Source organism: Aulonocara sp. 'chitande type north' Nkhata Bay, linkage group LG3, assembly GCF_057382095.1.
Source record: "Aulonocara sp. 'chitande type north' Nkhata Bay isolate Kocher_YH1m ecotype deep benthic linkage group LG3, A_spYH_male_GT1.1, whole genome shotgun sequence".
Taxonomy (NCBI): domain Eukaryota; kingdom Metazoa; phylum Chordata; class Actinopteri; order Cichliformes; family Cichlidae; genus Aulonocara; species Aulonocara sp. 'chitande type north' Nkhata Bay.
In genome coordinates, this window is record NC_141346.1 from 16,372,391 (window position 1) to 16,384,417 (window position 12,027).

Consider the following 12,027-nt stretch of genomic DNA (forward strand, 5'->3'; position numbering starts at 1 on the left):
GCTCCCAAAAATGCCACCACACCATGTAAAAATATAATATAAGCTCTGGCGGACTTGGTTCTATGGTAGGTCTTAAAGGTTTAAAGAAGTACAGTCCATCTGGAAAGGCATTCAGAAAACTAACATTTTCTTATGTTACAGTCTTATTCCAAGATAGATTAAATTAATTTTCATCTCTACACCCAACACACGACAATGGCAAAGAAATGATTGAAAATGTTGCAATTTTATTAAAAAAGATAAAATATATAAATAGTATTATATATGTTTATAGCTTGTGCTCAATACTTGTTAAAGCACCTTTGTTACACCTTTGTAACAAACTTACAACCTCTAGTATTTTTGAGTATGATCCTATAAACTTGGCACAGCTATTTTTTTGGGCTCTATCTCTACCATTCTATGCAGACCTCTTAAGCTCCATCAGGTTTGTTGGGGAACATCAGCACACCTTTTTAAGAGCTCTTTTCAATGTTCAGTGAGGTTAAAGTCTGGGCTCTATCTGGGCCACTTAAGGAAATTTTGTCTTGGAAATGAGATTTGAATCTCAGTAAGATTATTACCTGGATAAATAAAAGATTAATAATACCTTTAAAAAAGGACATTCACAGATTGGTCCCGAAGCCTCTCCTTTATTAGCATGATGCCGCTTCACCGTACAGATGGTGTTGGACAGATGATGAGTGGTGCCTGGTTTCCACCAGATGTGTTTCTTGGCATTGAGGCCAAACAGTTCTGTCTTTATTTTATTCAATCAGCAAATTTTGTTTCTTTTTTCTTTTTTCTTTTGCCTGTCCTGTTTGGCTCTTTTGCCATCAGAATTATTGTCTAAAGGCGAAGAAAGATGACCAATGGATTTACTTTACTAAATTGACCATCCCAGCCTTGCCGTAATGGTCTCTTTGATTCACCTTTTATTGTTTATTTTATTTTTTATTTTCACTTGCTAAATACGGGACAGACTTGACTGGGGAAAAGAAAGGGGAGTAAGAAAGAGGGGAAAAAAACAGTGGAGAAGAGGGATGAGGATAAAGGGTAAAAAACAAAAAATACATATATCAATCACCTTGATCACCTGTTGAGAAAGAAAAAAGAAAACAAGCAGAAGAAAAAGAGAGCAATAGAATATACAACATCATGATGATCTATGGGAATATAACAGTAAATAATAAATATTAAACATTATTGTGCAGCACATAAGATCGACAGCGCACAGTGTGCTTTGAGGTAGGAGCCAAAAAGGGTGTAGTTTGTGTGTGTGAGCACCCTTGTGTACACCTGTGAGCATGGACGCGCTTGTTTTTAAAAGGTTCCTTCATGTAATGATCTGCTAGAGGGTGTGGGGAGCCACAGCCCCGTCCTCCAGGGCATGAAGCAGGTATGGAGGAGATTAAAACTCCAGACATCCAGAGGCCCCCAGAACACAAGAGACCAAGGAAGACCAACAGAGGGGCAGCCGCGCCACTGTCCCAGAAAGAGCTGAGGAGAGTCCCAGATGAGGGCTCACTCAGCAGCCGCGGAGCAGAAGCCAGGGGGGTTGCAGTGACGTGCCCGTGAGCTCCGCCGGCAGCCAGCTGTGCCAGAGTGACCAAGCCCCAGGCCGAGAGGCCGGGGCACCCCACCTCCGAAGTGACCCGAGCGAGCCCCAGGCTCCAGGCCCCCAATAAGCAGCCACCAAGGAGTGAGCCGGTGTGTACCTGGACGCCCATCCCCTGTCGCATTCACACACTGGTGGAAGTGTGTGAATGTGACAGCTTCCCTGGGGCAGACTGACAGAGGCGAAGCTGCCATAGCACTTCCCAACACTGTGAGCCACGGTTGCCCCATATGCAATTACTCCCCAAGCGTACTCTAAGCCCCGGGTCTAGGTACCCTTGCCCCTGGAGGGGGATTTTGTTTCTAATCGTCCACAAGTCCGTAGGTTGCCTATTGGCAAACTGTATGCAAGCTATCATGTGTCTTTTACTGAGGAGTGGCTTCAGTCTGACCACTCTACCATACAGACGATGTTAGTGGAGAGCGTCAGAAATAGTTGTCTTTCTGGCAAGTTCTTTTCTCTTCATAGATCAATGCTGGAGCTCAGTCAGAGTGACCATTGGATTCTTGGGCACCTTCTACCCTCAGCTCAGCTTCTACCATCGCTCACATTAGTTTGGCAGAGATTCCTTCCAGACTTCTTCCATTTAATCATGATGGCTACTGCTGGGCTCACTGGGACCTCCAGTGCTGCAGAAATTGTTCTGTACCCTTCCCCAGATTTTTGTTTACATGAAATTGTGTCTACATAAACTATTCATTTGACTTCTTGGCTTGGTTATGGTCTGTCAACTATACGATATTATCAAATCATAATAACTTATATAAAATCATCACCAATCAAATAAATTTTCCACAGGTGGATTCTAATCAAGCTGGGAAAGATTTGACAAACAATCAAGAGATGCACCAAAACAGGATTCACGTGAGCTCAATTTTTAGTGCTGATGCAAAGGCTGTACATACTCACCTGTGAACAAATAAATTCATCCATTTTGGAATAAGGCTGTAACATGACAAGTTGTGGAACAAGTGAAGTGCTTTCAAATGTCAGGATGCTCTGTGTGTTTTTGTTTATTGCCTTACTGCTTTTAAAACGTTTAAAATGAATTTCTATATATGTTTGAACAAAATACATTTGTCAGCAAAAGTCAATCTGTAGAGGAACAAATATTTATATGATGTGAGAATAACAAGACAAATACATGTACAGCAAACATATTAAATATCCGTTTATTATCTCCTCAACCTGCATTTTATGGTTATCTCTGTGTTGCAGCTCCACTCTGTGAAATGATGATGAACTTCAGTTAAAGTCTACTTTAAATCTCACAGCTTGATGCTGGATTGCAACAGACAGTTAAATAATCAATAAAATGTAATCATGTTTTTCTTTCCTTCCCTTTTCACTGTCGATGTTGAACAACACCACTTCACAAATTCAACATAACATCATCAAAGGTGCATAGTGTTCAAAAAAAAAAAAAAAAAAAAAAAAAAATATATATATATATATATATATATATATATATATATATATATATTATTATTATTATTATTATTACAGGCTATTCTGAGATCACACTTTTACAAGTAACTTAGTCATAAAGTCATGTATCAATCTGCATTTTTAAAAGCACACAAAGCATCCATGAAATCTATCAGAAAAGTATCTTGCAATACGTTCATTTAGTTATTTTTGAATAAACAGTTTTTCCATCTAACTTCACCACCATATTCCATTCTTTTTTCTCTTGTACAATCTCTCTGTTATCTTCCTCATTCAAATCTAATCCAGTTTTATTTATAGAGCACTTTAAAACAACATGGGCAACCAAAGTGCTTTCCAGTAAAAAACAGTGATATAAGTTATAAACCATACATTAAACAGACAACGAAATTAAATGACAGTTCATCCTGACCTTGTACTTTCTCCTCACATTCCCCTCTTTCCTCTCTCCCTCTTTGGACTGGCAATTATACACAAATAGATTGTATTCAATTAGATGAAAAAATGACATTAATATAAAAAAAATACTATTAAGATCACTAACAAAAAAGTCCTGTTTCAGTGTACTTTCAACCAAAAGGCAGATAACCAAACCACATGTACACCTAATAAAATATATAGATATTGAAACACTGATCCAACATTATTCTTGATTAACGGATCATTTGATTTTACACTTTTACCTGAATGTGGCTCCTTTTTTTGAAAAAACTTCCTTATATCCATTATGAACCTGGCTGTTTCTCTGTACTCTCACACACACACACACACACACAACAGGAGTTATAAGGTTAATGGGCATTCAGTCAGTTAGCTAGTTAGTATCTGTAGCGGCGGATGTGTAAAGCTGGCCCACATTCACGTAATGTAACGTTTGTGCTTTTGTTTTGGTAACTTCCTGTGGGACCGGAAGTGAATGTTTTAACGGTAAACGGCTTGATGTGCAGAAAGACGGAAGAAGGTGAAAAATTAATGCTAACGGAGAAAAGGGAGAGAGGGATATAGTTAAATTGTACGAAGACAAATGGTTCTAGCTACAGTCGACAGGGGAACAAGGTTTGTAATGTATAAGATTTAATTTGAGCAAGTTGAAATGCATAATATGTATTATATAGTTTAATAGATAACGGTTAGACCAGCGTAATGAGCGGTTAAGATGCTGTACATGAATAATATGGTAATTGTTTCATTTGTTTGTCTAGCTCTTACGTTGGTTCGTTGTCTGATACACGGCAAGGAATAATAAAGGTCATTCAACAACCATCAGTTCTGGCCTTCTCAGTTCGACTGGATGCTACAGTAAGAGCTTGACCGCCGCCATTTTGCTACACCACGAGGGCTCAAGGTTTAACGGCAATTCCCACAACGTCCAGCAGATGGCAGAAGCAGGTCAGAGAATAAAACGGTGAAAGGCTTAAGGAAAATAAAGTTAAAATGGAGGATTTAGAAGAAGACATTAATGAACAGTTTGCAAACAAAGAACAAATATTAAATGAGCCACAAGATAAAGCTCAAAGTGACTCCGCGATTCCAAGACGTTCAGAAAGAGCCAAGGTGCCAACCGAAAAAATGCTAACTTATCAGAAAGAAGAGATAAGTAAAAAAGAAAAAAGACTATTAACTCTTTATGAACAATGGAAAATACGAGTGCGAGAAACAAGAGAAAGATTAAAGTTGGACATTTCAGAGAAAGAAATGGCAGATCTTGCAGATGATGTAGAGCAAAGAAAAGATGAACTGCTAAAGCTGTACACTGAAATGAGAAGTCACATTGCACCTTCATCGGACATACGAAGAAAAACCGATGCATGTGAAGCAGTTACTCATGACATCGTGAAAGTCATCCTGGAAAGAATAAGCGGTGTAGATGGAGATTTTGATGGAGAATATGAAAGAAAACGTCTACGCAGACTATTAGAACATGATTATGCCCAATCCATCTATGGTTCAACTGCAGCATCGAAACGTAGCCAACTGTCTTCAGCCTCACATCTTGCTTCAAAACGAGCAGAGGCAGCAGCAGAACTAGCAGCAAAGGAGGCAGAGTACAAGATTGTACAAGAGGAACAAAGACAGAAGGAAAAGATAAAGGCTCTAGAAGAGGAGCATAAGAAACAAATGGCAGTTCAAACATCAGAGTTGGAACGCCTGAAAGCCGAAAGGGAGGTGGAAGCCGCTCGCGCCAGGTTGGACGCCTACAACAGAGAGTTGTCGCAACTTGATGATGCATATTCAGTTAAGATGGAAAAGGTGAACCCAGAGCACACACCCAAACACACTGTACCATCATACTCCATACCGGCGCCAACAACCCCTCCTAGTGTCAGCCAGCTTGCACAGGCGGTACAAGACAGCATAAGAATAAATAGACTCCCCACGCCAGAACCAACGATGTTTAGTGGTGAGCCAATAAAATTTATTGAATGGAAATCCACTTTCATGTCACTTATTGAACAAACTGGCATGTCAGCAGCAGATAAACTGTACTATCTGAAAAGGTATGTAACTGGCTCAGCTCGCAAGTGCCTTGAAGGGACTTTCTTCAGAAATGATGAAGAAGCGTATAACGATGCTTGGGCAAAGTTAAACCAAAGGTATGGCCAGCCTTTCGTGCTACAAAGGGCATTTAGAGAGAAGTTATCTAGTTGGCCTAAAATACAGTCGAGAGATGCTGATGGGCTAAGGAACTTTGCTGATTTTGTGAATGCATGCACACTTGCTATGCCTCACGTGAAAGGACTGCAAATACTCAATGACTGTGAAGAAAATCAGAAACTGTTGCATAAATTGCCAGACTGGATAAACACAAGATGGAACAGGCATGTAACAAAGACACTCATGGACGGTGGTGAATTCCCCAGCTTCAGTGAATTTGCCTCCTTTCTCTCACTTGAAGCAGAAGTAGCATGCAACCCAGTCACTTCCATACATGCACTTCGCTCCACGGAAATAAATGATGACAAAAGAAACACAAGAGAAGTCAAAAGAAACAAGGCAAGTGTATTCAACATTAACACAACTGAACGAGATGCAAAGACTAAAATATACAACAGTTCTTCATGCACACTGTGCCAAGAGTCGCATCCACTTATAAAGTGCCCAAAGTTTCTGCAAATGACCCTGGAAATGAAAAAGAAACATGTAAAGGATAATAAACATTGTTATGGTTGTTTAAAGCAAGGTCATAGTGCCAAGGACTGCAAACGGCGTCTCACTTGTGAAACCTGCTCTAAGAGACACCCGACCTGTCTTCACGATGAGAACTACAGCATCAGTCTGCAAAGAGAAAAGCAAGCTCAAGTGAGTATAGACATCGCAACACAAGGGAACTCACCTGAAAGTGCAACAGCCATGGCGTTAAATGTCGCTAGAGCAGAACACACAGTCAGCACCTCCATGATAGTCCCAGTATGGGTCTCAACGGCTGCTAATCCACAAAGGGAAAAACTAGTCTATGCGCTACTAGACACGCAGAGTGACACTGTTTTTATAGATCAGGATGTAACACAGAAACTGCAAGCAAATGTGTGCCCTGTAAAACTCAGACTTACCACAATGATGGGTAAAAATGCAGTAGTAAGCAGCGGAAAGGTGTGTGATCTTCTAGTGAGAGGTTACAATTCAGCAACTGTGCTAAGGCTCCCAACTGCTTACACAAAGGACTACATACCTGCAAATAGAGAACACATACCAACATGTGACACGGCAAAACTGTGGAGTCATTTGTCGTCCATTGCAGATGAGATCCCACCGCTCCTCAGTTGTGAGGTGAGTCTCCTGATAGGTTATACTTGTCCCCAAGCTCTGGCGCCTAGACAAGTACTCTTAGGTAAAGACAATGAGCCATATGCCATCCAAACTGATTTAGGATGGAGCATAGTTGGCAACTCAGTGCCATGCAGTGCATCAGAGACAACAAGGAGTCTCTGTCACAGAATAACTGTTAAAGAAATGCCTCCATGTACTCCCGCAGATGCAATACGTGCACTAGAAAGGGACTTTAAAGAAAACGAAATAAACGAAAAGACGGTGTCTCAAGACGACCTTAGGTTTCTTGAGAAACTTGAACAAGGCATAACACAAGCAGAAAAGGGACATTATGAAATGCCATTGCCATTTAAAGAAAGGCTACAAATGCCAGATAACAGACAACTCGCCGAGAGCAGACTCAATCAGCTCAAATGTAAACCAATGCGTGATGAAAAATACAAAAGAGACTATGTCACATACATGAATGACATTATACAAAGGGGTGATGCCAAAGAGATTGATGATAATGGACCTGAAGGCGAGACACAAAACAATACTACACCACAGCAATGGTTCTATGTACCGACGAGTGAAAACCCCGCTGACATAGCTTCAAGGGGCACATCAGTAGCAGAGCTGCTATCATCAAACTGGCTCACAGGCCCTCAGTTCTTATGGGAAAGGAAGTTAAATCTTCCAACTAAAGAGTCTATTGAACTTTTGGTGGGAGATCCAGAGGTGAGAAAAGTGCAAACACTCAACAGCCAAACTACAGAACACAGGAGTCTCTGTGACCGTCTCACAAGGTTCTCATCCTGGTCACATGCTGTCAGTGCCATAGCACGTCTCAAGCGGTTCCTACTCAGAGACAAATCAAAGTCACTCAGCACTGTAACTGAAAGACAAAACGCTGAAATGGTGATTATCAAAAACCTACAAGGACTAACATTTTCAGATGAGATAAAGACATTAAGCAAAGGAAAGGCACTACATGAGAGCAACAAAATTTACAAGTTGGATCCTTTCTTGGACGAAGACAATGTGCTCAAGGTGGGAGGAAGGCTACAACACTCATCGCTTCCTAACACATTCAAACATCCAACTGTCATTCCAAGAGACCATCATACTACAAAACTCATAATCGCTCACTGTCACGAAAGAATAAATCATCAAAGAAAGAGCTTCACAATGAACGAAATACGGTCCAGCGGTTATTGGATTCCCAAGCTAAGTCAAACAGTATCAGACTACATCCGTCAGTGTGTGACATGTCGGAGACTAAGGAGAGCTGTGGAAGGACAAAAAATGAAAGATCTCCCCACAGAAAGAGTCGAGCATTCTCCGCCTTTCACATACTGTGGTATGGATGTTTTCGGCCCGTTCCTAACCAAACAAGCAAGAAAAGAAAACAAAAGGTACGCTCTCCTTTTCACTTGTTTCTATTTACGAGCAGTACACGTAGAAATGTTAGAAGACCTGACTACGGACGCTTTCATTAATGGACTAAGGTGCTTTATAGCTCTGAGAGGCTCTGTCAGACAAATAAAATGTGATCGAGGTACTAACTTTGTAGGTGCCAAAAATGAACTGTGTGCAGCACTGAATGAAATAGACACTGAAAAACTGACAATCTTTCTATCTGAGAAACAATGTGAATTCATGTTTAACACACCCCATGCTAGCCACGCAGGTGGAGTATGGGAACGACAAATTCGGACTGTGAGAAACGTCCTCAACGCCACACTCGCTCTCGCAAAGAGACGACTCACCGATTCATCGCTCAGAACCTTTCTCTATGAAGCAGCTGCAATAGTAAACAGCCGCCCATTGACGACAGACAATCTCAATGATCCAAACAGTTTGAAACCAATAACTCCAAATCATCTCCTAACTATGAAGACCACAACAGCCTTGCCTCCTCCAGGACAGTTTGTTAAAGAGGATCTGTACGCCCGGAAGCAATGGCGTCAGGTGCAATACCTAACGGAGCAATTTTGGAGCAGATGGAAGGGAGAATATCTGCACAACATCAGGGTCCGGCAGAGATGGCATGTTGTTAAAAGGAATATGCAAGTAGGTGACATAGTGACGGACAAGGAAGAAATACTGCCACGATCCCAATGGAGACTTGGTAGGGTTGTGGACACCATAACAGACGAAGATGGACTTGTGAGAAAGGTCAAAGTAACCTTTGCAGACAGAAACCTTAGTAAAAAGGGTGAACGTTTGCATAAGATGTCTACAGTGGAACGCCCAGTTCATAAGTTGGTTCTACTGCTGGAAAGTTGTGAAAAACAAGATGCACTAAGCAGTTAAAATGCGATGAGAATTTGTTGTTGCATATACAAAGGTATTATCATTGTTAAGTTACCTGTTTAGAAATTATTTGTGTTTTATTTGTTTGTAACAGCAAATAATTTGGTGGGAGTGTAGCGGCGGATGTGTAAAGCTGGCCCACATTCACGTAATGTAACGTTTGTGCTTTTGTTTTGGTAACTTCCTGTGGGACCGGAAGTGAATGTTTTAACGGTAAACGGCTTGATGTGCAGAAAGACGGAAGAAGGTGAAAAATTAATGCTAACGGAGAAAAGGGAGAGAGGGATATAGTTAAATTGTACGAAGACAAATGGTTCTAGCTACAGTCGACAGGGGAACAAGGTTTGTAATGTATAAGATTTAATTTGAGCAAGTTGAAATGCATAATATGTATTATATAGTTTAATAGATAACGGTTAGACCAGCGTAATGAGCGGTTAAGATGCTGTACATGAATAATATGGTAATTGTTTCATTTGTTTGTCTAGCTCTTACGTTGGTTCGTTGTCTGATACACGGCAAGGAATGATAAAGGTCATTCAACAACCATCAGTTCTGGCCTTCTCAGTTCGACTGGATGCTACAGTATCCATTTCAAACAGGACAGTGGTAACAACAGTAGGCTACAGACAATTTTAAGTTTTAGATTTTAAATAGTCTGTATAAATTTCAATGGGAGCAACAGGACGGTCAAATGTCGCTGATTTTACTACAGAGCAGGACGGATTGTAGGGTAGCAAACATCGTCGGAAAACATGTTTTCAACACTGCAGGTTACCTATAATGTTTTTCAGCTAAAAAGAAACATGCTCTGACTCTTACCTAACTATATAAAGAGTAACTGAAGGTTAAATGCAGCCAACATGTCCTGTTTTAAGCCAGGCACTCACACCTCAGGTCCGCTGCCTCTCAGCCACCATCGCTCTGGCGGAAAGGGCGCTAGAGTCAGAGTAGGAGAGACAAGCTGGAACAAACCACTTTGGGAGGGGGGAGGTTATCTATACTTTTGTTGTTAAAGTGTTACGTCTCAACCAAGTACTGTATGCTTTTATATTTTTAGTAGTGTGTCACACAAACAGCAAATATTGTCAACAAAGTAAGAAATCTTTGGGGGTCCTTTGATTCATTTTTGGGGGTGCTGAAGCACCCCCAAACATGGGCTAAAATCGCCCCTGGTTTCCAATGCACGCTATTTTCTGCAAGTACCGCTGCTTCGCCTCTGAACGAAATCAGTCTCTATACAGTCCATTCTCTTTTGAGCTGCTTTTAAGCATCTTGTAATCGTCGTTCCAACACGGTAGTGTTTGTTTTGATTCGTAGACCCCGAAAATGGCGCTGCGCTCCCACAATGCATTGCGGCGTGACGTCAACTCCAAAGCGCTAAGCGCTAATTTTGAAATTACACCCCGCGTGGTTACGTTGTGCAAGTGAGTCATGTGACCAAACCGAGTAACAAATCACGGCAGAGTCGGGAAAAAGGGGCGGAGAAATTGTGTGTGTGCAGGAGAGGTGTCGAGCAGAGAGAGAGTTACTTTTTCATGAAACTGGAGTAAAGTAGTAAACTTACAGGAATATATACCACTACCAACGTTGGGATCAATTTCTGCATCGATCTGAACACCCTTATTTCCTGGATCGTAGCTCAGATCAGCGTGAACCACGTGGGTCTCTGCTCCCTGATCTGTTTGTTAAACTTCCAGCTTCATCACGGAGTTTCTCTCGGTTTGTGGGCTCATCTAAAGGTAAGCTTTTAGCTCTGTTGAGAATAATAGATTGCTTGGTATACATTGGAGTTAGACAGACTGTAGAGTTTGTGATTGCTTGCAACATTACAATACGACGGGTTTTAGGGGGTAAGAATACATACAGAAAAACAGTCTTTGAATATGAACAAAAGGATTGGGTGCAGGGCAGGAGAACAACCAGCCCCCACCCCCAGGACAGAAAGCCACAGGTACAAGCGTGGGGGAGGGCAATCAGCCTTTAGAATAGGACTTAATAGGACCGTTGTTCTGACAAACCATCCTACTTTGGCAAAACGTCCTACCCGTAGGATAATTTTACGGTGTCCCCTGACAAACAGTCCTACTTTGGCAAACCGTCCTACCAGTAGGATAATTTTACGCTGCCATATGACAAACTGCCCTACTTTGGCAAAATGTCCTACTGTATGTAATTTATGCACATTTCTGCTGCCAAACAATAATTCCAGCACAAATTTAAGTAGGTATGACGGTTTGCCACTTAACTTTGCCCATCAGAGTATGTTTGTAGCTGATATTCATAAAGCCAGTTCGGTTTGACACTTTTTTTTACCCATTAAAGTGTGCTTGTAGGTCACATTCACAAAGGTAGCATGTTTTGGCACGTAATTCTTCCTGTCAGAATTATGCTTCTACTTTATAATAACAAAGGTAGCATGTTTTGGCACGTAATTCTTCCCGTCAGAAATATGCTTCTTGCTCTTATTAACAAAGGTAGCATGTTTTGGCACGTAATTCTTCCTGTCAGAATTATGCTTCTACTTTATAATAACAAAGGTAGCATGTTTTGGCACGTAATTCTTCCCGTCAGAATTATGCTTCTACTTTATAATAACAAAGGTAGCATGTTTTGGCACGTAATTCTTCCCGTCAGAATTATGCTTCTACTTTATAATAACAACGGTAGCATGTTTTGGCACGTAATTCTTCCTGTCAGAATTATGCTTCTACTTTATAATAACAAAGGTACACAGTAAAAAAACCAAGTGTCAATTTTACACTTACAGAGTTGATTTTTACTCTGCTTCAGATAACATTTGGTCCCACTCAAAATTAGAGTTAAATTCACTCTATGGCCAGTGTTAACTTTTCAGTGTTAATTGTACTCAATTTAGTGTCAAAATTAACAACAAAATGTGTAAAAATATTTAA

General features: G+C 40.8%; 1 protein-coding gene and 1 long non-coding RNA gene across 2 annotated transcripts in view; both read right to left on the reverse strand.

Annotated features, from left to right (window-relative positions):
• LOC147334189 (coxsackievirus and adenovirus receptor homolog) overlaps positions 1-12,027 on the reverse strand; it is a 261,856-nt gene that overhangs the window by 131,241 nt on the left and 118,588 nt on the right. The window lies entirely within an intron of this gene.
• On the reverse strand, positions 3,883-6,831 carry LOC147334195 (uncharacterized). The gene is made up of 3 exons (XR_015128481.1): positions 6,598-6,831; positions 6,262-6,322; positions 3,883-6,166 (listed from the first exon to the last, which is right to left on the reverse strand). It is a non-coding gene; the product is annotated as an uncharacterized LOC147334195 (long non-coding RNA).